At 42.2% G+C, this 22,968-nt stretch overlaps 1 long non-coding RNA gene and 1 other non-coding gene across 2 annotated transcripts in view; one reads left to right on the forward strand and one right to left on the reverse strand.

Moving 5' to 3' along the window:
- The window catches only part of LOC108348790 (uncharacterized), a 133,154-nt gene that overhangs the window by 65,975 nt on the left and 44,211 nt on the right, over window positions 1–22,968 (forward strand). The gene's annotated exons all lie outside the window — the stretch shown is intronic.
- LOC120098362 (small nucleolar RNA SNORA44) lies at window positions 14,846–14,974 on the reverse strand. Its single transcript, XR_015643174.1, has one exon. It is a non-coding gene; the product is annotated as a small nucleolar RNA SNORA44 (small nucleolar RNA).

The following is a 22,968-nucleotide window of genomic DNA, read 5'->3' on the forward strand; positions in this document are numbered from 1 at the left end:
GATCAGTTACTACTGTACTTTATTGTGTTCAACCAAATCACCATGTTACAAAAATAGCAAGCTGCCATAATAAAAAATAAGGCTCCTCTATCCAGCACCAGATAGCATCATTTTACATTCAAGCCTAGAAATTGCACACTTGTATATAAACCAACCGAAGATGAGGATTGAGAGTTCATCTTGGTGGATTTTTCCTTTGATGAATATGAAGTGTCCTTCCTTATCTTTTTTGATGACTTTTAATTGAAAATTGATTTTATTTGATATTAGAATGGCTACTCCAGCTTGCTTCTTCTGACCATTTGCTTGGAAAATTGTTTTCCAGCCTTTCACTCTGAGGTAATGTCTGTCTTCGTCTCTGAGGTGTGTTTCCTGTAGGCAGCAGAATGCAGGGTCCTCATTGCGTATCCAGTTTGTTAATCTATGTCTTTTTATTGGGGAGTTGAGGCCATTGATGTTGAGAGATATTAAGGAATAGTGATTATTGCTTCCTGTTATATTCATATTTGGATGTGAGGTTATGTTTGTGTGCTTTTCTTCTCTTTGTTTTGTTCCCAAGATGATTAGTTTCTTGCTTCTTCTAGGGTATAGCTTGCCTCCTTATGTTGGGCTTTACCCTTTATTATCCTTTGTAGTGCTGGATTTGTAGAAACATATTGTGTAAATTTGGTTTTGTCATGGAATATCTTGGTTTCTCTATCTATGTTAATTGAGAGTTTTGCAGGATACAGTAACCTGGGCTGGCATTTGTGTTCTCTTAGGGTCTGTATGAAATCTGTCCAGGATCCTCTGGCCTTCATAGTTTCTGGTGAAAAGTCTGGTGTGATTCTGATAGGTCTGCCTTTATATGTTACTTGACCTTTTTCCCTTACTGCTTTTAATATTCTTTCTTTATTTTGTGTGTTTGGTGTTTTGACTATTATGTGACAGGAGGTGTTTCTTTTCTGGTCCAATCTATTTGGAGTTCTGTAGGCTTCTTGTATGCCTATGGGCATCTCTTTTTTTAGGTTAGGGAAGTTTTCTTCTATGATTTTGTTGAAGATATTTACTGGTCCTTTGAGCTGGGAGTCTTCACTCTCTTCTATACCTATTATCCTTAGGTTTGATCTTCTCATTGAGTCCTGGATTTCCTGCATGTTTTGGACCAGTAGCTTTTTCCGCTTTACATTATCTTTGACAGTTGAGTCAATGATTTCTATGGAATCTTCTGCTCCTGAGATTCTCTCTTCCATCTCTTGTATTCTGTTGGTGAAGCTTGTATCTACAGCTCCTTGTCTCTTCTTTTGGTTTTCTATATCCAGGGTTGTTTCCATGTGTTCTTTCTTGATTGCTTCTATTTCCATTTTTAATTCCTTCAACTGTTTGATTGTGTTTTCCTGGAATTCTTTCAGGGATTTTTGTGTCTCCTCTCTATGAGTTTCTACTTGTTTATTTATGTTTTCCTGGAATTCTTTCAGGCATTTTTGCGATTCCTCTCTGTAGGCTTCTACTTGTTCTCTAAGGGAGTTCTCCACATCTTTCTTGAAGTCCTCCAGCATCATGATCAAATACGATTTTGAAACTAGATCTTGCTTTTCTGGTGTGTTTGGATATTCCATGTTTATTTTGGTGGGAGAATTGGGCTCCGATGATGCCATGTAGTCTTGGTTTCTGTTGCTTGGGTTCCTGCGCTTGCCTCTCGCCATCAGATTATCTCTAGTGTTACTTTGTTCTGCTATTTCTGACCGTGGCTAGACTGTCCTATAAGCCTGTGTGTCAGGAGTGCTGTAGACCTGTTTTCCTGTTTTCTTTCAGCCAGTTATGGGGACAGAGTGTTTTGCTTTCGGGCGTGTAGTTTTTCCTCTCTACAGGTCTTCAGCTGTTCCTGTGGGCCTGTGTCTTGAGTTCACCGGGCAGGTTTCTTGCAGGGGAAAAGTTGGTCCTACCTGTGGTTCCAAGGCTCAAGTTTGCTTGTGGGGCACTGCCTAAGTCCTCTCCACGGTGGCAGCAACCGGGAAGATCTGCGCCGCTCTTTCCGGGAGCCTCCGTGCACCAGGGTTCCAGATGAAGTTTGGTGTTTTCCTCTGGCGTCTGGATGTGTGCAGAGTGCAGTCTCTTCTGGTTTCCCAGGCGTGTCTGCCTCTCTGAAGGTTTAGCTCTCCCTCCCACGGGATTTGGGTGCAGAGAACTGTTTATCCGGTCTGTTTCCTTCAGGTTCCGGCGGTGTCTCAGGCGCAGGGGTCCTGCCGCTCCTGGGCCCTCCCCTACGGGAACCCAGAGGCCTTATACAGTTGCCTCTTGGGCCAGAGATGTGGGCAGGGGTGGGCAGTGTTGGTGGTCTCCTCCGCTCTGCAGCCTCAGGAGTGCCCACCTGATCAGGTGGTGAGGTCTCTCTCCCACGGGGTTTGGGAGCAGAGAGCTGCTGCGGGCCGGGATCCGCGGGAGTGCTCATATATTCTTTAATCTGCTCTTATCACGAAGATTTTCTCTTCCAATTCCAGTTAGTAAGTTAGTTAGTTAGATAGTTAGATAGTTAGATAGTTAGATAGTTAGTTAGTTAGCTAGTTAGTTAGTTAGTTTTGTTGTCTTTTAGACAAAGTCTAACTATATAGCTCTGTCTGTTCTGGAACTTACTATGTACATATACCAGGCTGGCCTTGAACTCACAGAGATCTTCCTCCAAAGTGCTAGGATTGAAGCTGTATGCCAACTGAGAATGGGACCCCCATTGAAGGAATCTTAGAAAGGACTGAAAGAGCTTGAAGGGGCTTGAGACTTCATATGAACAACAATGCCAACCAACCAGAGCTTCCAGGTTCTAAGCCACTACCCAAAGACTGATCTTGGACTCCAACCTCATAAGTAGCAATGAATAGCCTAGTAAGAGCACCAGTGGAAGGAGAAGCCCTTGGTCCTGCCAAGACTGAACCCCCAGTGAACGTGATTGTTGGGGGGAGGGCGGTAATGGGGGGAGGATGGGCAGGGGAACACCCATAGAGAAGGGGAGGGGGAGGGATTAGGGGGATGTTGGCCTGGAAACCGGGAAGGGGAATAACAATCGAAATGTAAATAATAAATACTCAGGTTAATAAAGATGAAAAAAAAAAAAGAGCAAAAAAAAGTTGTATGCCACCATACTTGACTTCTCCCTGATTTTTAATAGATAGTTTTCTTGGAGATGATAGTTTGGGTTATCAGTTATGGTCATGGATGTATCTTTCCAATACTTTTGGCCTTTGAAGTTTTTATCTAGGTGATGTCAACATGGCTCAGTTGTTAAGAGTACTTGCTGGTCCTACAGAAGATGTTCAGTTTCCAACTCACAACTTTGTGTAGCTATAGCTATAGCTCCAAGGAACCCAACACCTTATTCTGGCCTCTGTGGGCACCTGTGTGTGTGTGCATGTGTATGCATGACTACATGGACGCATAGATGTACACGTTAATATAAGTAAAAATGAAAACAAACACATTCTTAAAAGAAAAAGTTTCTATCAAATAATCAAATGTCATGTTGATGAACCTTTCTTCGTGTGTGATTTGACCTTTCTCTCCTATAGTTTTTAATCCCCTTTCTTTTTTATGTGTTTTAAGTATCTTATATTGTGGGGAGGCCCATTTCTGGTCCTGTCTAATTGCTTTCTTAAGGTCTCTTGTATCTAGGTGGGCATATTTCTCTCTAAGTTTGAAAATTTTTATTCTATGATTTGACTGAAAATAACCATCATTTAATATTTAATTTTTAAAATTTAATTAAAATACAACTACAGCATTTTTCCTCTCTGTCTCCTCCCTTGATCCTTCCATGTACTCCCCACTCCCTCCAAAACTGATGGGACTTTATCTTTCATTGTTGTTGTTATATATATGTGTATATGTGTATGTATGTATATGTGTATAGGTGTATATATATGGATAAGTGTATATGTGTATATTTGTAATCTATCTATCATCTATCTATCTACTATCTATCTATCTATCTATCATCTATCTATCTATCTATCTATCTATCTATCTATCTATCTATCTATCTATCTATCTATCTATCATCTCTCCTGCTGAGCATATTCAGTGTTACCTGAATGGGTATTTTTATGAGGCTGACCACTCATTATTGGATAACTAATCAGAATCTCATCACTAGGAAGATTAATTCTCCACCTCTCAGCAGTTGTTAGTTGCCTTTAGGTCACCATGTAGGAATGAAACCTGGTGAGATTTCACCATCTATGTTGGGTGTCAACTGCTGTTGGAATTTTCCAGGTCTTGTTTAGGTGGCCACATTGTTGATCTGTTGAGCTTTCATGGGTGCAGCTTCTCTGTCATAGACAGAAGGAACAGTGCCATAGCTGAATTCTTGGTCCCCTTGCTCTTAGACTCTTTCTGTCTGTTCTTCAATGATGTTCCCTGACCTTAGGTACAGGAGTTGTGCTGCAGATGTAGCTAGCATTTCTCTGGCTTTCGTTTACAGTCTTCTGCTGCAAAAAGAAGCTTCTTTGATTAGAGGCGAAATTTAAACTTACCTGTGGGTATAAAGGTAGAATGGAATTAGAAAATCATCCTAGTTTAGGAAGTGGTGGTAACAGGATTTCTTCATGGGCCTATGTCCTCTTTAGGCATTTGTAGTTGAAGTACCAGGTATGATTTTCCTCCTGCTGCCTGAGACCTAAGTCAAATCACACCACTGTTAGTTTTCTCTAAGAATACACTGTTGCACTACTAAAGAAATGTTGATCATTGTGTTGTTTAATGTACTTGAAAGCTGGCCAGGTCCTACCAAAGGCCCCTTTCCCCGTTGGCAATCCTCACAGCACCTTATGATTCCATGAGAGTCACTTCAGATTAGTCTTCCAGGTATGATTCAGACAACTATTCCAAGTCTTGTGTCAAAATGCATACTATTTTCAAATAGGGCTTTACTTTCAAAATTTGAAAGCCAATCGAGGGCAAGAACTGAGGGCCTGCATTGTTTGAGGTGCTTCTCTTGGACAACCCCCCTCCCTCCAACCAGCAACTTGAGAGGGGCTTTCTCATGCACTCATGGTACTTGGGATTTTGCAATGGCATCATTGCTCCAAGTGGTATAACTTCTTTAACACACACACACACACACACACACACACACACCCCACACTTTTCTGCATAACTTTTGGTAAATACAAAATAATGACTAGCTATCTCTTTTTCAATCATCTTGGGTATTTATTTTCCCTCCTTCTTCTCATGTGGTGTCCTCCCTCTCCTCCAGTTAGAGCCTCCTTTTCTATTTCCTCCTTTTATAACACCTAAGTCTTACTATACCCCTCTTTACAAATCCCCTGCAACTATGGTCTCTTTTCCTTTCCTGGTTCCTGCTGTTACACCAAATTATATAATCACATAAAGGTTTGGAACTGGAACCTACAAATTAGAGAGAATATTTGTCATTGTCCTTTCTGGGTCTGAGTTACCTCACTGAGTGTAACATTGTAGTTTCTTCCGTTTAACTGTAAACATCATCATTTCATTTTTTTTGTTATATTTGAGTAGAATTCTTTTGTAGCATTTTCACTGTTCTTCTGTCAGTTGAGAGATATTTAGCTTTTCGTTACTCCCTAGCTAGTGTGAGTAGAACAGCAAGGAATGTGTTAAACAAGCATCTGTGAAGAAGGATATTGAGCATTTGGTCATATGCCAAGGAATGGTATAGTTAGGTCATATGGTAAATTTATTTTTTGCATTTTGAGAATTCTCCATGCTGGTTTCCAGAGTAGGTAGACCAGTTTGCCATGCCATCAATAGCAGACTAGGGAAAGTTAATCTTTCCTCATATCCTCAGCAGCACTTGTGGTCTGTCGTTATATTGATAACCTCTCTGATGGGTGAAATCTCAAAGTTTTTTTGATTTGTATTTCTTTAACTGGAAGTTACAAAGGAATGGGCATGGGCTGAGAGGAGGGGCTGAGGCTTGTGGCAGCAGTAGACTATGAAGATATCATATGAGCTACATGTGGTAGCTATGGGGTCCCTGATAGGAATTGTGACCTGGGGTTAGGGGTGAGTCTCACAGGAATAGAGATGGTCTGAGAGGAGAGCTACTTCAATGTTCTTACAGACAATTTATTCATCTTTGTAACTCACTAGCATCTTTTATTACATTTTCAGTTGTTTGTGTCCTTGTTATTAAGTTGTATAACCATCTCCTCAAGAATTACTATTGACTGTATAAAGAGGCATGGACAGGAAGACATTATTCCAAATTAATATCTATTAAAAGAATTTTTTAGCAAACACTGAAAATGTATTGCCCTAGTTAGGATTTCTATTGCTGTCATAAAACATCATGTCCAAAAGCAATTTGGGAAGGAAAGGGTATATTTCATCTTACAGCTTGTAGGCCTTCTACCAGGAGAGTCAGTGAAGAAACTGAAGACAGGAAGTGGTGCAGAGGCCATGGAGGAGTAGTACAGTATACTGGTCTGATATCTATGGCTTGCCCAACATGCTTTCCTAGAACCATCTGCCAGGGGATGACTTTCCCACCCTTGGGTTGGGCTTCCCCACACAAATTATTAATTAAGAAAATGTTCCACAAGCTTGACTATATGCCAGTCTTATGGACACATTTTCTTTGTTGTGGTTCCCCCTTCTCAGATAACCCTGGCTTGTGCCAGGTTGATGATAAATTACCTGGGACACTCTTTATAACCTAATGATAAGAAGTAAAGAACTCATAAAAACAGATAAAAAATATTCGAGTAGATATTTCTTAATGCATACATGGAAACATACCATAGATATTTCTTTTTTTTTCATCTTTATTAACTTGGGTATTTCTTATTTACATTTTGATTGCTATTCCCCTTCCCGGTTTCTGGGCCAACATCCCCCTAATCCCTCCCTACATGGGTATTCCCCTCCCCATCCTCCCCCCATTACCGCCCTCCCCCCAACAATCACGTTCACTGGGGGTTCAGTCTTGGCAGGACCAAGGGCTTCTCCTTCAACTGGTGCCCTTACTAGGCTATTCATTGCTACTTATGTGGTTGGAGCCCAAGGTCAGTCCATGTATAGTCTTTGGGTAGTGGCTTAGAACCTGGAAGCTCTGGTTGGTTGGCATTGTTGTTCATATGGGGTCTCAAGCTGCTTCCAGCTCTTTCAGTCCTTTCTCTGATTCCTTCAACGGGGGTCCTGTTCTCAGTTCAGTGGTTTAATGATGGCATTCGCCTATGCATTTGCTATATTCTGGCTGTGTCTCTCAGGAGAGATCTATAGACGGTTCCTGTCAGCCTGCACTTCTTTGCTTTCATCCATCTTATCTAGTTTGGTGGCTGTATAAGTATGGGCCACATGTAGGGCAGGCTCTGAATGGGTGTTCCTTCTGCCTCTGTTCTAAACTTTGCCTCCCTATTCCCTGCCAAGGGTATTCTTGTTTCCCTTTTAAAGAAGGAGTGAAGCATTTGCATTTTGGTCATCCTTCTTGAGTTTCATGTGTTCTGTGCATCTAGGGTAATTCGAGCATTTGGGCTAATATCCATACCCATACCATGTGCATACCATGTGTGTTTTTCTGTGATTGGGTTACCTCACTCAGGATATTTTCCAGTTCCATCCATTTGCCTATGAATTTCATAAAGTCATTGTTTTTTGTAGGGAGCGGCGTGGTAAAACAAAGATGGCGCCGACATCCAGTCCCCTCTGGTAGTAAGCAACTATCCTTCATTCGCAGGCTTGTCCCCTTGCCAGGGCGGCTGTAGGATAATGAGGTGATCCGGCAAACTCCTGTGGTGAACAACAGTAATGCGCATGCGCAGGTTTGCACCTGGAGTCAATCTGGCCGGGGCGGTACCATGCTAATGGGGAGATTCATGCTCTGCCAATCCCCGGAGGACAAGTAGCAGGGGTGATAGTGGGGTGATTCGTGCTCCGCCAATCCCTGAAGGACAATTAGCATAACCACAGCCTGTTGTGTATGTAAGGCGAGCACTTTGGCTGCTCGAGGTCCTCTATCAGCAAAGAGGTGATCCTGCAATAAAGGCTGTTGAGAAGAATCCGACCGTGTTGCGTCTTCCTTGCTGGCCGAGGTGGGCGCGACAGTTTTTGATAGCAGAGTAATATTCCATTGTGTAGATGTATCACATTTTTTGTATCCATTCCTCTGTTGAAGAGCACCTAGGTTCTTTCCAGCTTCTGGCTATTATAAATAAGGCTGCTATGAACATAGTGAAGCATGTGTCTTTGTTATATGTTGGGGCATCTTTTGGGTATATGCCCAAGAGAGGTATAGCTGGATCCTCAGGTAGTTCAATGTCCAATTTTCTGAGGACCCTCCAAAGTGATTTCCATAATGGTTGTACCAGTCTGTAATCCCACCAACAATAGAGGAGTGTTCCTCTTTTTCCACATCCTCGCCAGCATTTTCTGTCACCTGAGTTTTTGATCTTAGCCATTCTCACTGGTGTGAGGTGGAATTCAGGGTTATTTTGATTTGCATTTCCCTGATGACTAAAGATGTTGAATATTTCTTTAGGTGTTTCTCAGCCACTCGGCATTCCTCAGCTATGAATTCTTTGTTTAACTCTGAACCCCATTTTTTAATAGGGTTATTTGTCTCCCTGCAGTCCAACTTCCTGACTTCTTTGTATATTTTAGATATAAGCCCTCTATCAGTTGTAGGATTGATAAAGATCTTTTCCCAATCTGTTAGTTGCCATTTTGTCCTAACCACAGTGTCCTTTGCCTTACAGAAGCTTTGCAGTTTTATGAGATCCCATTTGTCGATTCTTGATCTTAGAGCATAAGCCATTGTGTTTTGTTCAGGAAATTTTCTCCAGTGCCCATGTGTTCAAGACTCTTCCCCACTTTTGCTTCTATTAGTTTGAGTGTATCTGGTTTGATGTGGAGGTCCTTGATGCATTTGTACTTAAGCTTTGTACAGGGTGATAAGCATGGATCGATCTGCATTCTTCTACATGCTGACCTCCAGTTGAACCAGCACCATTTGCTGAAAATGCTATCTTTTTTCCATTGGATGGTTTTGGCTCCTTTGTCAAAAATCAAGTGACCATAGGTGTGTGGGTTCATTTCTGGGTCGTCAATTCTATTCCATTGGTCTATCTGTCTGTCTCTGTACCAATACCATGCAGTTTTTATCACTATTGCTCTGTAATATTGCTTGAGTTCAGGGATAGTGATTCCCTCCGAAGTCCTTTTATTGTTGAGAATTTTTCCTTTGATGAATATGAAGGATCCTTCCTTATCTTTTTTGATGACTTTTTGTTGAAAATCGATTTTATTCAATATTAGAATGGCTACTCCAGCTTGCTTCTTCAGACCATTTGCTTGGAAAGATGTTTTTTAGCCTTTCACTCTGAGGTCGTGTCTGTCTTTGTCTCTGAGGTGTGTTTTCCTGCAGGCAGCAGAATGCAGGGTCTTCATTGCATATCCAGTTTGTTTTTTTTTTTTTTTTGGTTCTTTTTTTCGGAGCTGGGGACCGAACCCAGGGCCTTGCACTTCCTAGGTAAACGCTCTACCACTGAGCTAAATCCCCAGCCCCATCCAGTTTGTTAATATATGTCTTTTCCTTGGGGAGTTGAGTCCATTGATGTTGAAAGATATTAAGGAATAGTGATTGTTGCTTTCTGTTATATTTGTATTTGGATGTGAGATTATGATTGTGTGCTTTTCTTCTCTTTGTTTTGTTGCAAGACAATTAGTTTACTTGCTTTTTCTAGGGTGTAGCTTGCCTCCTTGTGTTGGGCTTTACCATTTATTATCCTTTGTTGGGCTGGATTTGTAGAAAGATATTGTGTATATTTGGTTTTGTCATGGAATATCTTGGTTTCTCCCTATGTTAATTGAGAGTTTTGCTGGATACAGTAACCTGGGCTGGCATTTGTGTTCTCTTACAGTCTGTATGACATCTGTCCAGTATCTTCTGGCTTTCATAGTCTCTGGTGAGTCGTCTGGTGGTACTCTCATAGGTTTGCCTTTATATGTTACTTGACCTTTTTCCCTTACTGCTTTTAATATTCTTTCTTTGTTTTGTGCATTTGGTGTTTTGACTATTATGTGACGGGAGGAGTTTCTTCTCTGGTTCAATGTATTTGGAGTTCTGTAGGCTTCTTATATGTTTATGAGCAGCTCTTTCTTTAGGTTAGGGAAGTTTTCTTCTATGATTTTGTTGAAGATATTTACTGATCCTTTGAGCTGGGAGTCTTCACTCCCAGCTATATACCTATTATCCTTAGGTTTGATCTTCTCATTGAGTCCTGGATTTCCTGTATGTTTTGGACCAGTAGCTTTTTCCATTTTCCATTATCTTTGACAGTTGTGTCGATGATTTCTATGGAATCTTCTGCTCCTGAGATTCTCTCTTTTATCTCTTGTATTCTGTTGGTGATGCTTGTATTTAGGGCTCCTTGTCTCTTCCTTTAGTTTTCTATATCCAGGATTGTCTCCCTTTGTGCTTTCTTTATTGCTTCTATTTCCATTTTTAATTCCTTCACCTGTTTGATTGTGTTTTCCTGGAATTCTTTTAGGGATTTTTGTGATTCCTCTCTGTAGGCTTCTACTTGTTTATTTATGTTTTCCTGTGTTTCTCTAAGGGAGTTCTTTATGTCTTTCTTGAAGTCCTCCATCATCATGATCAAATGTGATTTTAAACCTAGATCTTGCTTTTCTGATGTTTGGATATTCAGTGCTTGCTTTGCTGAAAGAATTGGGCTCCAACGATGCCGTGTAGTCTTGTTTTCTGTTGCTTGGGTTCCTAGGCTTGCCTCTTGCATCGGGATGTCTCTGGTGTTATCTTTTTTTTTGTTTTTTTGCTATTTTTGACAGTGGCTAGACTGTCCTATAGGCCTGTGTGTCAGGAGTGCTGTAGACCTGTTTTCCTGTTTTCTTTCAGCCAGTTATGGGAACAGAGTGTTCTGCTTTCAGGCATGTAGTCTTTCCTGTCTACTGGTCTTCAGCTGTTCCTGTGCGCATGTGCCCTGTGTCTACCAGACAGGTCACTTGAAGCAGAAAAGTTGCTCTCGCCTGTGGTTCCGGGCCTGAAGTTGCTCCTGGGGGGCTGTGTTTCACTGTCCGTGAGGGTGGACACCTGAAAGACCTTTCCTGCCTTTTCCTGGGCCCCTGTGCACAGGGGTCCCAGATGGCACTAGGTGTTTTCCTCTAGAGTCAGAAATATGGGCAGAGTCTCTTCTGGCTTCCCAGGCGTGTCTGCCTCTCTGAAGGTTTAGCTCTCCCTCCTCGGGATTTGGGTTCAGGTAGCTATTGACCAGGTCCCTTCAGATCTGGGTGGTGTCTGGACTGCAGGTGGCCTGCTGCTTGAGTGCCCTTATCTTCCTGTTCCCAGAGGCCCTATACAGTTTCCTCTGGGGCCAGGGATATGGGCAGGGGTGGGCAGTGTTTGTGGTCTTTCCCACTCTGCACTCTCAGTAATGCCTACCTCTCCGGGTGGTGAGCTCTCTCTCCCATGGGGCTTAGGAGCAGGGAGCTGTGGCCCAGGATCAGCAAGGTTTGCTCTCCAGCTAAAAACCGGAAGTGTCTGGTTCCAGAGGAATTTTGCCTCTGTGTGTCCTAAGTCCACAAGGCAGGTCACCTGAAGCAGAAAAGTTGGTCTTGCCTGTGGTCCCAGGCCTGAAGTTGCTCCTGGGTGCTGTGTTTCACTCTCAGTGAGGGAGCAACCAGAAGGGCCTGCCCTGCCTTTTCCCGGGCCCCTGTGCACAGTGGTCCCAGATGGAGCTAGGTGTTTTCCTCTAGAATCAGAAATGTAGGCAGAGTGTAGTCTCTTCTTGCTTCCCAGGCATGTCTGCCCCTCTGAAGGTTTAGCTCTCCCTCTCCCGGGATTTGGGTTCAGGTAGCTGTTGACCGGGTCTATTCAGATCCATGTGGTGTCTGGACCGCAGGGGATCTGCAGCTTGAGTTACCATAGATATTTCTTAATGCATACATGGAAACATACCAGAAATCATTGGTTGTCAAAGAAGTCAACTTATAAACATGACTCCATATTGTCTATCAGCAATTGAATAAACTTACTGTACAATATGCTAGTAAGTATTTGGCATAGACTTTACAATACCACTGATCAACATGTGAAATGGTACAATGGCATTGGGAAGCTTGGACAGTTTCTTGCTTAGTTTTAACCCCAATATAAAAAATTCCTAACACATAATTCTACACATAAAATGTACTTGTTCAGATTGAATATTAATAATATAGAAGTATACTTATATTCAATATTGCTCAAAGTTGAAAACAAGCCACACATTATTCTGAGTATGAATCACAAAACAGAGTCCTGTTAATAAAATGAACAACTACCTCAGGATAAAGGGGAACAAACTGCAGTGCATGCCCAATGTAGATGCATATTAGAAAAACCAGGATGTATATGGTCATACCATTTACTTGAAAGTCTAGAGGAGAAAAACTAAGTTATCGTGGCACAAGTCAGGTAAGAGGAAATGGAAACATAAAAGCACATGGGAATTGCAAAGGAAGGAGAGAGCAGAGAGGGCGGCTCCCTGGACCAATGCTTTTCCAGGGTTTTGGAGGCCTTAGGCTTGATCTGTAGAGGAACAAACAAGGTGTGAAGGCATGTGTGGTTAGTCACAGTGTCCTGAATCATGAGTGACATTGTGAAGGTGTAGAATATACATGAAATCCCTGAACAATATACTTTTTTTTAAAGATTTATTCATTTATTATATATAAGTACACTGTAGCTGTCTTCAGATACACCAGAAGAGGGCATCAGATCTCTTTACAGATGGTTGTGAGCCACCATGTGGTTGCTGGGAATTGAACTCATGACCTTTGGAAGAGCAGTCGGGTGCTCTTAACCGCTGAGCCATCTCTCCAGCCCCTTGAACAATATACTTAAAATGGACATCTTATATAAATCATATCCCAATTAGAGAACTGAAAATAAAGATTTAAAAAATAAATTCCTAGAATATTGCTTCATTCTGAGTAGTTGATCTTTCAAAAACTAGTAAATATATTTTTATTTCTATGTGAGCCTCATAAGATTTATTTATCTAGCTCAGCAAATGCATGTATTTGGATCTCTTTGCATGAATATTGCTTATTTTATGCAATGTTTTTGATATCCAAGATCTAGAACCTGTATATTCTTCTCCCTTCTTGGATTCAGAACATCCCTTTTTTTTTTTTTTTGGCTCAGTTCTTTTTAACACTGGTCTTTCTCAGTCTCTTTAAATGTAATACTTCTTTCATTTCTGTCATTCTTTTTCCTGGTTATAGACTGGAAGTAATTTTCAGAGTGTTCCTTGTGTCAATTGGTGCTCTTTTGATACACAACACAGCAATGGATTCCTGCTAAATTATGGAGCAGGGAATACAGTCAATGCTCTAAATTAGCAGGGCTAGAAGGAGCATGATCATGGGCTGATGTCAAGGCGTGTTGGGGACAGCCCTCTCCAGCCCTTTCTGAAGACTGAAGTGGCAGGGAGGAATGCCCACTTATTTTGAAACAAATTAACTGCCTCTTGCTCTGGTCTATTATAATTTCCTGCATTGTCTGAAGATTTTTTCTCTTTGTTCTGAGGCTTGTTTGCATAAGGCCTTTCCCTTCTTTTGCTGGAAGACAAGGATGATTTGCAGATCTGGTATTTGCCAAAGCAGACTAGAAAAGCCTCTTATTTGATTCAGTTCTCAGACAGTCAGATCCAGCAAAGTGTATGAAAACTCGCAATCTCTGAAGTGTGTGGCCTCAAGGCTTAAGGTAACGTTCCCCACTTAGATGTATTGCCTGACAGGACCTGAACTTATCAAGATAGAAGGGGACACAGCTCCTTTCTGTCTGTGCCAGGGAAGTTAAAACTGTAGTGATGGTTAGAGGCTACTACTGGGATGTATTCCTTGGGACATCTGAGGAAGTAGTGTGGCTGTCACTAATGAGTTTACCTAGCCCAGGGCTGGGTTACTGAGCAGCTGAGACTCAGGCATGAGACCCAATACTGTTTCTGTCTTCCTTAGGTGGGGAACTTGGCTTGTGATCTCCCAGAAAGGGGATGGTCACTTGTCAGCAATGAGGCAAAATGCCAAGGTTTGTAGTAGCAGATCTTCTTATTATTTTAATAGACTGTGTGTGTGTGTGTGTGTGTGTGTGTGTGTGTGTATACACATATATGTAAATGTGGAGTGACAAACTATTCATATATTTATGTGTAGATTTCATGACCATCCCATGAACTGCATCTTTGGAATAGAAAACAAATAAAGACAAAAACAACAAATCAAAACAACACAAACCATAAAAGTACCAATATTTTGTTTTCCAGTACCAAGAAAGCATCTGTTTCAGTATAGGTACTTTTAATGCAATGGTTTTTATCAAACCCATTGACTTTGTTCCTTTTCCTTACCATTTATCATTTATTGGAATCACTCAAGGCAGAATAACACTGCCAGCATTGATATTTAGCATGATAGCCAAAGTTCAGCTCCTTTTTTTTTTTTTTGACATTTCAAAAGTCTTTATTGAACCAATTGCATGTTAGGTTACAAAGGTATTTCATTTTTCCAAAATGCTGCTTCTCTTTGTAGACCAATCTGGCCTTAAAGATCTGCAGGCCACTCTGCTCTAAAAGGCTACCTGGCTAAGTATTAGCCAGAAACTTCTGCTAAATCCCAGTGTGATCTTGAGGCATTTTTCCAACAAATGTAGACCAAATCACATGATAGCTGCCTCACTGGTCACGTGGTCCTTAGCTTAATGAGCAGAGGCTGGCAGGCTGTCTCCTCAGACTCTTCCAAGAACCGCCCAAGTGTACCCTGCAGAAGGAAAGTTTGTCGTGACTAACACAGGACAGCAGGGTATGAAGGACAGACAGCTACTAACTCCAGTGGAAAAACATATAGGAGAGCTGGGTGGCAACTGCAGGCACTGTGATGACCTGGGCTGTCAAAGTCTTTCCATTACTCTGGCATGCAGTTGAAGTTCAGCTCCTTTGACTGACTACAGAGGCTTCACTTTTTCCATAGTCAAGTAATTCAATGGCCTTATTCTTACTTCTGTATATGAGCTAATGATGATGACTTCCAGTGCTTTCTGAGGCTTCCTAAAGAGGTTTATATTCTCTCTCTCTCTCTCTCTCTCTCTCTCTCTCTCTCTCTCTCTCTCTCAAGGTTTATTTATCTTTAGTTTTATGGTTATGGGTGTCTTGGCCCCATGTGTGGCCCCAACATGTGAGTGAATGCCTGGTGCCTGCAGAGACCAGAAGCAAGTGTCAGATCCCCTGAGATTGGAATCTCAGGTGGTTGTGACTCACTGCTTGGCTGCTGGGAATCGAACTTGCATCCACTGGAATTGCAGGATGCTCTTAACTGCTGAGCCATCTCTCCATCATTTCCCAGTCTTCTGTTCCTGGAGGTGTTTTCGGTCTTGACAATGACTTATTATAGAATTAGAGGGGATAGCAGTAATTGCTAGGCGTTCTGGACAGGATGAGCATTTAATTTCAGATTCTTATTAACGTAGCGTAGTGAAGTATTATGCAGTTAAAGAATCCCTTGCTTCGGGAGTTTCCTTCTGTGTGGGATGCTTTGGGAATTTGCCTACTTCTGATTTTCTACCCTGGTGACTCTCACTGTGTGTCATGGAAAATTTATTACCAGGCAAGCTTGTTGTGTTAACCTGTTCCATAAGAAGGGGTTCTTATTGTGAACCCCATCTATAAGAAGGTTTGATGGGACTTTACCTTTCCAGAATAAGTACTTAATATAGATTCACAAAACTGCTTCAGGTGAATGGGGATGTTTGTGGCATTGACTTCCTTCTAATGGGTTTCCCTTAGAGGGTCACAAACCCTTTCACAGGGGTCGTATATCAGACATCCTGTATATCAGGTATTTACATTATGAATCATAACAGTACCAAGTTACAGTTATGAAGTAGCAACAAAACAAAAATAATTTTATTTTGGGGGTCACCACATCATGAGGAATGGTATTAAAGGGTTGTAGCATTAGGAAGGTTGAGAGGCACTACTCTACTGGTATTAACTGTTTTTTTTTTTTAATAAGAGAAATCTGACCTTTTTTTTTTAAACCTTAGAGGTTTTTCACCACAGAAACTGGGGCTGCCTATGAACTTGCTACCACAAAGGCAGAAACCAGGCCGGTATGTCAGACCAAGATGGATGCGAGAACAGAGCAAGTATGGGGTGAGAGTTCAGGTTTGTGTTTCCCCTGGCTATTCAAATGCATCCAATACAATTTGTTCCAGCATAGAGGACAATCAGATTCTGTATCTCTGAACCCTTGAACTGACAAAGCAAAGAAAAAGAAACAAGGTACAATGCAGGGAAAAAATTGATCCATTCATCAAAATTAATCCATGGGAATAAAGAAAGCTGGCTGTAGAGAAGAAAGAGGGAAATGCAGGTTTACCTTTCTCTCCAAGTTGAAGCCCAGTGTTTAGAGGAAAGCAAAGCTCAGAACACTTCATTGTTGATATTTCTAAACTCTGTTCTTGAACTTGCAGATTATTGCTTTGACTTTTAGCATCAATCCCTGAAAGTAATTCTTGTCTATTCTTTCTTTTTTAACTTTTCTTTTGGTTGCTGTTGTTAAAGAGGCAGTGCTTTTTCTTGTAGAGAAGTGTCCCAAATACTCCTGAGTGAAAATATTCCCCTTTCAAAGGGATGCTATTTAAAAAATAAAATCCTATTATGATATCCAGGTATGCTGCAGACATAATTGTAGGTACCAAGAATGAATGAACGAACGAATGAATAAAAGCACTTGAGCACTCTGAAGAGGTTTTTCTGACAGTTGACTGACATCTGACAGGGATTTTAAATCCCTTTTCTCTAAGTGACTTCCTGGGGACTCAGGCTTCTGACCCTGCCATTGTTTGCTTTTTGTGAGCACCTCAATAGAAAGATGCTATCAGGTGCGTGTGTTCTGTGCGAGGGGAATTAGCTCACAAAGACAAAGGTTGCATAGGGTTTATAGAGACTTATATTTTCATAATCCTTACAGCATCTAGCAGAGTGATAAAGTTGATTTTATCTTTAAAAGGGATTATTTTTGGTTTAACAGAAAACAAAATAAAACAAAACAAAGCCAAAACAGCTCCTGAAGACATGAGGAAAGGTTACATGAAGTGGGGAAAAATCTTATTTATTTATTTTTTACTTTGTATTTCAAGTCAGAGTGCTAAGCACCCTGAATTTTACTTATTCAATTATCTAAAAATGTCTGCTTTCCTTTGAAAGCCTTCTTTTGGCCATACTATGCAGAAGGGGAAGCCCTTCTTAGAAGTAAGTTAGGGGCTGGAGAGAAGGCTCAACAGTTAAGACCACTTTTCGTGCTTGCAGAGGACCTGGGCTTGCTTCCCTACACCCACCACATAGCAGCTTAAAACTGACATAATTCTAGTTCTAGGCAATCTGCTGCCCGGTTCTGGCCTAAGCAGGCATCAGGTTTGTACATGGCGAGAACGTATATAGAAGAAATTGCTCAGACATACAAGAAATAAAGTGAGAAGACTACACATTGAAAGTGCTCAATCCAATGCATAAAGCCTTCAGTTAAAAAAGCATTTTGGATCATTTGTCTAATCCTCCTGACACTACTCATCCTGGCTTGCTTGAGCATTTCTGGTGATGGCTCACATGTTTTACAGAGGTTTGTTTTTTCTTGTGGAGCCTGGTATAGCCCTGGTTGGGACAGAGTGACATGGTTTTCACTTCTGGGACAGGCATGAGCTTCCATGAGTGCCAACGGCTGAGGTGGGCCTAAGGCTTGGTAATGTAATAACATACGTATTTTCTGGACCCACAGCCGTAGAGGACTCTCCTTCCAAGGAATGCCCTCCCTGTTAACATTAATAATGACTCTATGATAATTAAAAACAGCACACGTCCAGGACTTGAGGCTGTGGCTATGTCTCACAAAATGGTGAACACTGCGATCTTCAGGACAGTCCTTAAGGCTATGGGAAAAAGCTCTAAATACACGTGTTCAAAAATATATAATTTCTCAACTATGCAAAAAATAAGGATGCAATATGAATTATATGAGGGGCTTCACGAATCTAGAGGAACAAAAGAAGCTGAGCTGTGAGCCAACTTGTCAGAAAATTGCTAAGGAAGGAGATGAAGAGATTTAGGGAGTGGTGATTGAAGAAGACCTACCCAGCTGAGTTTTGCTATTGTTGTTGTTGCTATTATTATTGTTGTTGCTGTTGTTGTTTATGCTTACAAAGGGAGATAGAATCCAGAGTTCAGGATCAGCCTAGGACTTAGCAAGGTTAGGCTCAGGGGTGGTGAAAATGGTAATTTCAGGGCAGGGTCCCACCCAAATAGTTTATGTTCTGTGCTGAACAAAGGAGGACGGGTCTGTGAATTCTTTTGCAAAGGTAAGGAAAAAAATGTATTCTTCCTGTCTCCTATGAATCAAAGGCTAGGGTCATAAGATAATCAAGAGGAAAACCTGGAGTAAATGGCTAGATTGATATGTAAACTAAAAGACTGGGCCTGTGTTCTGCAGGAGTTGAGCTATCCAGAGAATTTTTTAGGGTAAAAAGAGAGAATTGCTTAAAGAACTCACAGTGACATACAGACACAGACACAGACACACACAGACACACACAGACACACACAGACACACACAGACACACAGACACACACACACACACACACACACACACACACACACACACACACACACACTGACAGAGAGATCTCTTAGCCAGACAAATCTCCAGAGACAAAGCAGAACACAGAGAAGCAGGCCAGAAAAGCTGTATCAAGCACACAGGTCGTCAGCTTGGATCCACTATTTGACTTCAAGTCATTCTTTTTGCTGCTCCCAGACTCCCCTTCTCTCAGATCCCTTCTCTAAGCTGAGGGTGGTCCTTGGCAAGTAATCACTGGAAGAGCTGTCTCTTATTTTGATAAAAACCTGGACACCTGTAACTCTTATATTACAGAAAACCACAAAGCACACGATTAATCAATTCTGAGGAAACAACAGATGTTTAGCCTCTTCAAATATTTGAAAAACAATCTGTGACTCTCAGTGGTCTCTCCCCTCAAGCTCCGCCCTGATGACAAACATACTTGTTTTCTTGTCTTCAGTGTATCAGCCTGGCTGTCTCTGGATACAATGATGGGCCCTGTTTATAAATTCTAGTTTATTTCAGCTAAGTAAGCTTATTTAAACCAACCTTCCGCACAAATCCAACTGACTAGGAGAACCTTGAAAAACTTCTTTTCAGTTGAAGATGTTTCATTTCAGTTGATATGAGCCTTAGAGTCTAGTCATCAGTGATTTTTTAGAAAGCCTCTGGTAGTGGTAAGATAACATTGGCTAACTTAGTCAGGAACTGAAGATGGAAGCCACAGTTATTCAATAGCTGCACAACCAGGCCGGGATGAGTATCGATGGAGCCTATGTGAACATTTCTGAAGAAGAAACGTTACTATTTATCAAATGCTTTTTCAGTGCCTGGCATCAAACTGTGATTTCACTTAAAAAGTCTGTCTGGCTCACAGCTGCTGAGGCACATCTCCAAAGTGATACTGGAAGGACTAGAAAGTCAAGGTGATTTCCCACACCATGCCACTGAAACCTTGGGCTAGCCCTTTTCTTGCCCTTCTGTCTTATTAGAGCAACGGCCTGTAGTAGCACTTGTATATAATAAGACTAAGATGCTGTGAGCCTCTGGCAGGTTGGTCATTTGAAGAGATGAGAGCCCCAACTGAGAAAAATGCCTTCATAAGATTAGACTGTAGGCCATTTTTCTTTGTAGTGATTGATGTGGGAGGGTGAAGCTTATTGTGGCTGATGCCATATCTGGGTCCCTGGCCCTGGGTGTTGTAAGAAAGCAAGATGAGCAAGTCAATAAGCAGCATCCCTCCATGGCCTCTGCATCAGCTCCTGGCTCCAGGTTCCTGCTCTGACTTCCTTTGCGGGTAAATAGTGATGCGGAAGTGTAAGTGGAACAAACTCTTTCCAGTTCAGGTTGCTTTTGGTCATGATGTTTCATCACAGCAATAGTAGTGCTAACTAGGACACCCCATTCTGTCCCCAAACCCTGTCCTGACAACTGTAAGGCTTTCTTGGTAAGAACAGTAGTGGAAAGTTTATAGAGTCCTCAGGGGAATGTCTTTTATTACTTTGCTTTGTAATATTTTTTAAAAAAAGATTAAAAAAAAATCAAAACTCCTGGTTTCCTAGCTTTACCCGTATTTGATTCTTTGGTGATCATTCTAACTTGTCAACCTGTGAGCCTTCAATAAATTTATTGCACTGTTATTTATATATCTTGACAGTGGCAGGTGACAACAAAATATTCACTCTATTATAATTTACTTTTGTGTTTTATCTTTCACAAATTATAATTGAACTAGATTAACTTCAACACAATAATCATAGGCAATGTATATGGCTCTAGTGTGCTCATTGGATATTTTGCTTTGGGTTCCCCAAGGAGCTGACCTTAAAGGCAGGATAATATTTTGAGTTCAAGAAACCTTGACCTAAAAAAAGAAGAATTGATACAGGGAAAGAAGTAGAAAGTAACTGGAAAATCCTGAAGTCTCCTTCCACAGTGGGTAGCAGAATGGCAGAATGATATAGAGAAATAGTGGAGAATACTGCTAAATTCAAACCTTAGAATTATCTTGCCTAAGAGTAAAGGTGGTGGGGTTATTTATACATACAGGGTAAGGACCAACTTTGACTTGGGAATTTCTTTCCTTTAAAGATGCACAAGTATGGGGCTTTGGCACTGGTGGTTTTCTACTGAAATCTCTGGTCCGGCTAGGTGCGTGGGTTCTGGAGAAAGGGGAGAGAACTCAGGCAGTGAATGCAACTGCTTTTGGCCGCCCCTGCTGGTGCTGCTTTGCCTCCATTTCCGGCCAGCTGGGGGCTGACTAGTCAGCGAGGGGTGCAGGGGAACTAGTGGCGGGCGATTTCTGGAGATCAGATCTCTTTCCCAAGTGGTGGTGTTACAGCTCTCATGACAGAAGCTCTCAGATGATGGAATAATTCCTTCACATCTTTAATCTTTCTGAACAGGATTCTTAAATACAGTCTCAGGAGCCGTCGGGATCTGGCAGTAGGTACTTCCTGTTGGTTTGGCCTGAGAACTTGGGAATACCTCATCTACATACTTGGGGGTGTGGTCCTGCTACAGGACTGATCTGTCTTGAGCCTATATAACTTGTGCTCGAGTCCTCACCTATGGAGGAGGGTCTTGGGGCATTGCCCTACATGGCTGATCAGTCTCAAACCTCTCTATAGGGGGTTGTGGGGGGTGGGCTGTAGCTAAATGAGAAGGGTCTGATCTCCTGGGAGACTGGGAATGCTCCTGCCATCCCTTTTGAGAGTTCCCAGGGATTAGAACTATCTCAACCAGGAATCAGTGTACTGTTCACAGCTTGCCTCCCTACACACAAGTCCAGATGTGCTTATGTTTTAAGCCTGTAATCCTAGCAGTTGGAAAGCTGAGGCAGGAGGATTTAAGATTTAAAGCTAGCCTTAGCTATATATAGTAAAACCTATTTTAGAAGAAATAGGGTCAAAGAGATGGCTATAGAAAATATAGAGTCAGAAAAGTGTGGTGTTCAGATAAAATGTGGTAACTGAGGTCATAGGAATGTGGAAGGGCCTAGGATGTAAAAGGCCCTAAATTTGAATCCCATCATCACCTTTTATAAAAGTTATTTTGGTTCATAACTGTACTGTTTGGTTTTGTGTGTCAACTTGACGCAAGCTGGAGTTATCACAGAGAAAGGAGCCTCTTGCCTCCATGAGTTCCAGTGTAGAACTAGAGTTTCATAAAGGTTACTCATTGTCAGAGTCCGGATGTGCAGGGCCGGACGTGCCTGAGGGAGAGCCAGAGATAGGACTTGCCAAACCAGCTATCAGCCCCAAGGACATTGACCATCTGTAGCCACCCCCTCCCCTTCCTTCACCCCCCTGAGTGAGATGAGCCACCCTACCTGCCTGCCGAGCTGCTAGATAACACATACTCCTTGCTGATGTCATTTCGCGCCGAAAGTAACCGTGCACCTTTTGAATTGACCAATCATGTGTAACCGCGCGAATGCCCCTTACCTCTCCTATATAAACCCCCGAGTTTGGAGGCTCGGGGTCGATTCCTCTGTCTCCTGTGTGAGATACGTGTCGACCCGGGATCCCGCTACGACCTGGGATCTCGTTAATAAAAGCTACCTCTTGCTGTTACATCAAGAATGACTACTCGTGATTCCTGGGGGCACCCCACCCCGCGATCGGAGCGAGAGACGAGGCTCCCCGTTTTGGGGTACGCTCTTTCATTTGGGGGCTTGTCCGGGATCGGAGCGTGACCCCCCGGAACCCCGAATGCCACTTGGAGGTACGTAAGTGTGAGTGCTGGAAAGCGGCCTCTGAATGTGCGTGTGTGTGTGTGTGTGTGTGTGTGTGTGTGTGTGTGTGTGAATTAAGTCCTATAGTCTGTGTTTTTTGGTACCGGTTTAGTGTCTTGGTGCACTGTCTGGGCAGAAGAAGGATTCCTGCCCTGTGCATGGGTGGAAGAAGGTTCCCCACCCTGTAGAAAGGTAGCTTGAGAGTGCACTGTCTGGGCAGAAGGAGGATTCCTGCCTTGTGCACGGGTGGAAGAAGGTTCCCCACCCTGAAATGGCGCCTGTGAGTAGATGAAGGATTCCTACTCCGAATAGTCTTTTTCTTTCTTTTTTCCTTTTTAGAAAGCGCACCGGGGGACGCCCCAATCGCGCAGGCTCTGGGACACGTGAGAGACATTCCGCGAGCCAGCCTTTGTCGGGTCCTGGCTCTGGGACGCGTGAGAGACGTTCCACGAGCCAGCCTTTGTCGGGAGGACCCGGCAACTAGCAGTCAAAAAGATCTGACTGTGATAACCCCTTTGTCTTTGATGGTGGACCATTGGACGGATGTTAGGGCAAGGGGATACTCTGGAATTCTGTTGGGAGGTAAAATCAGATGGTTCTAAGAAACTTAATC

This window comes from Rattus norvegicus, chromosome 18 (genome assembly GCF_021556685.1).
Source record: "Rattus norvegicus strain SHRSP/BbbUtx chromosome 18, alternate assembly SHRSP_T2T, whole genome shotgun sequence".
In the NCBI taxonomy this organism is placed as follows: domain Eukaryota; kingdom Metazoa; phylum Chordata; class Mammalia; order Rodentia; family Muridae; genus Rattus; species Rattus norvegicus.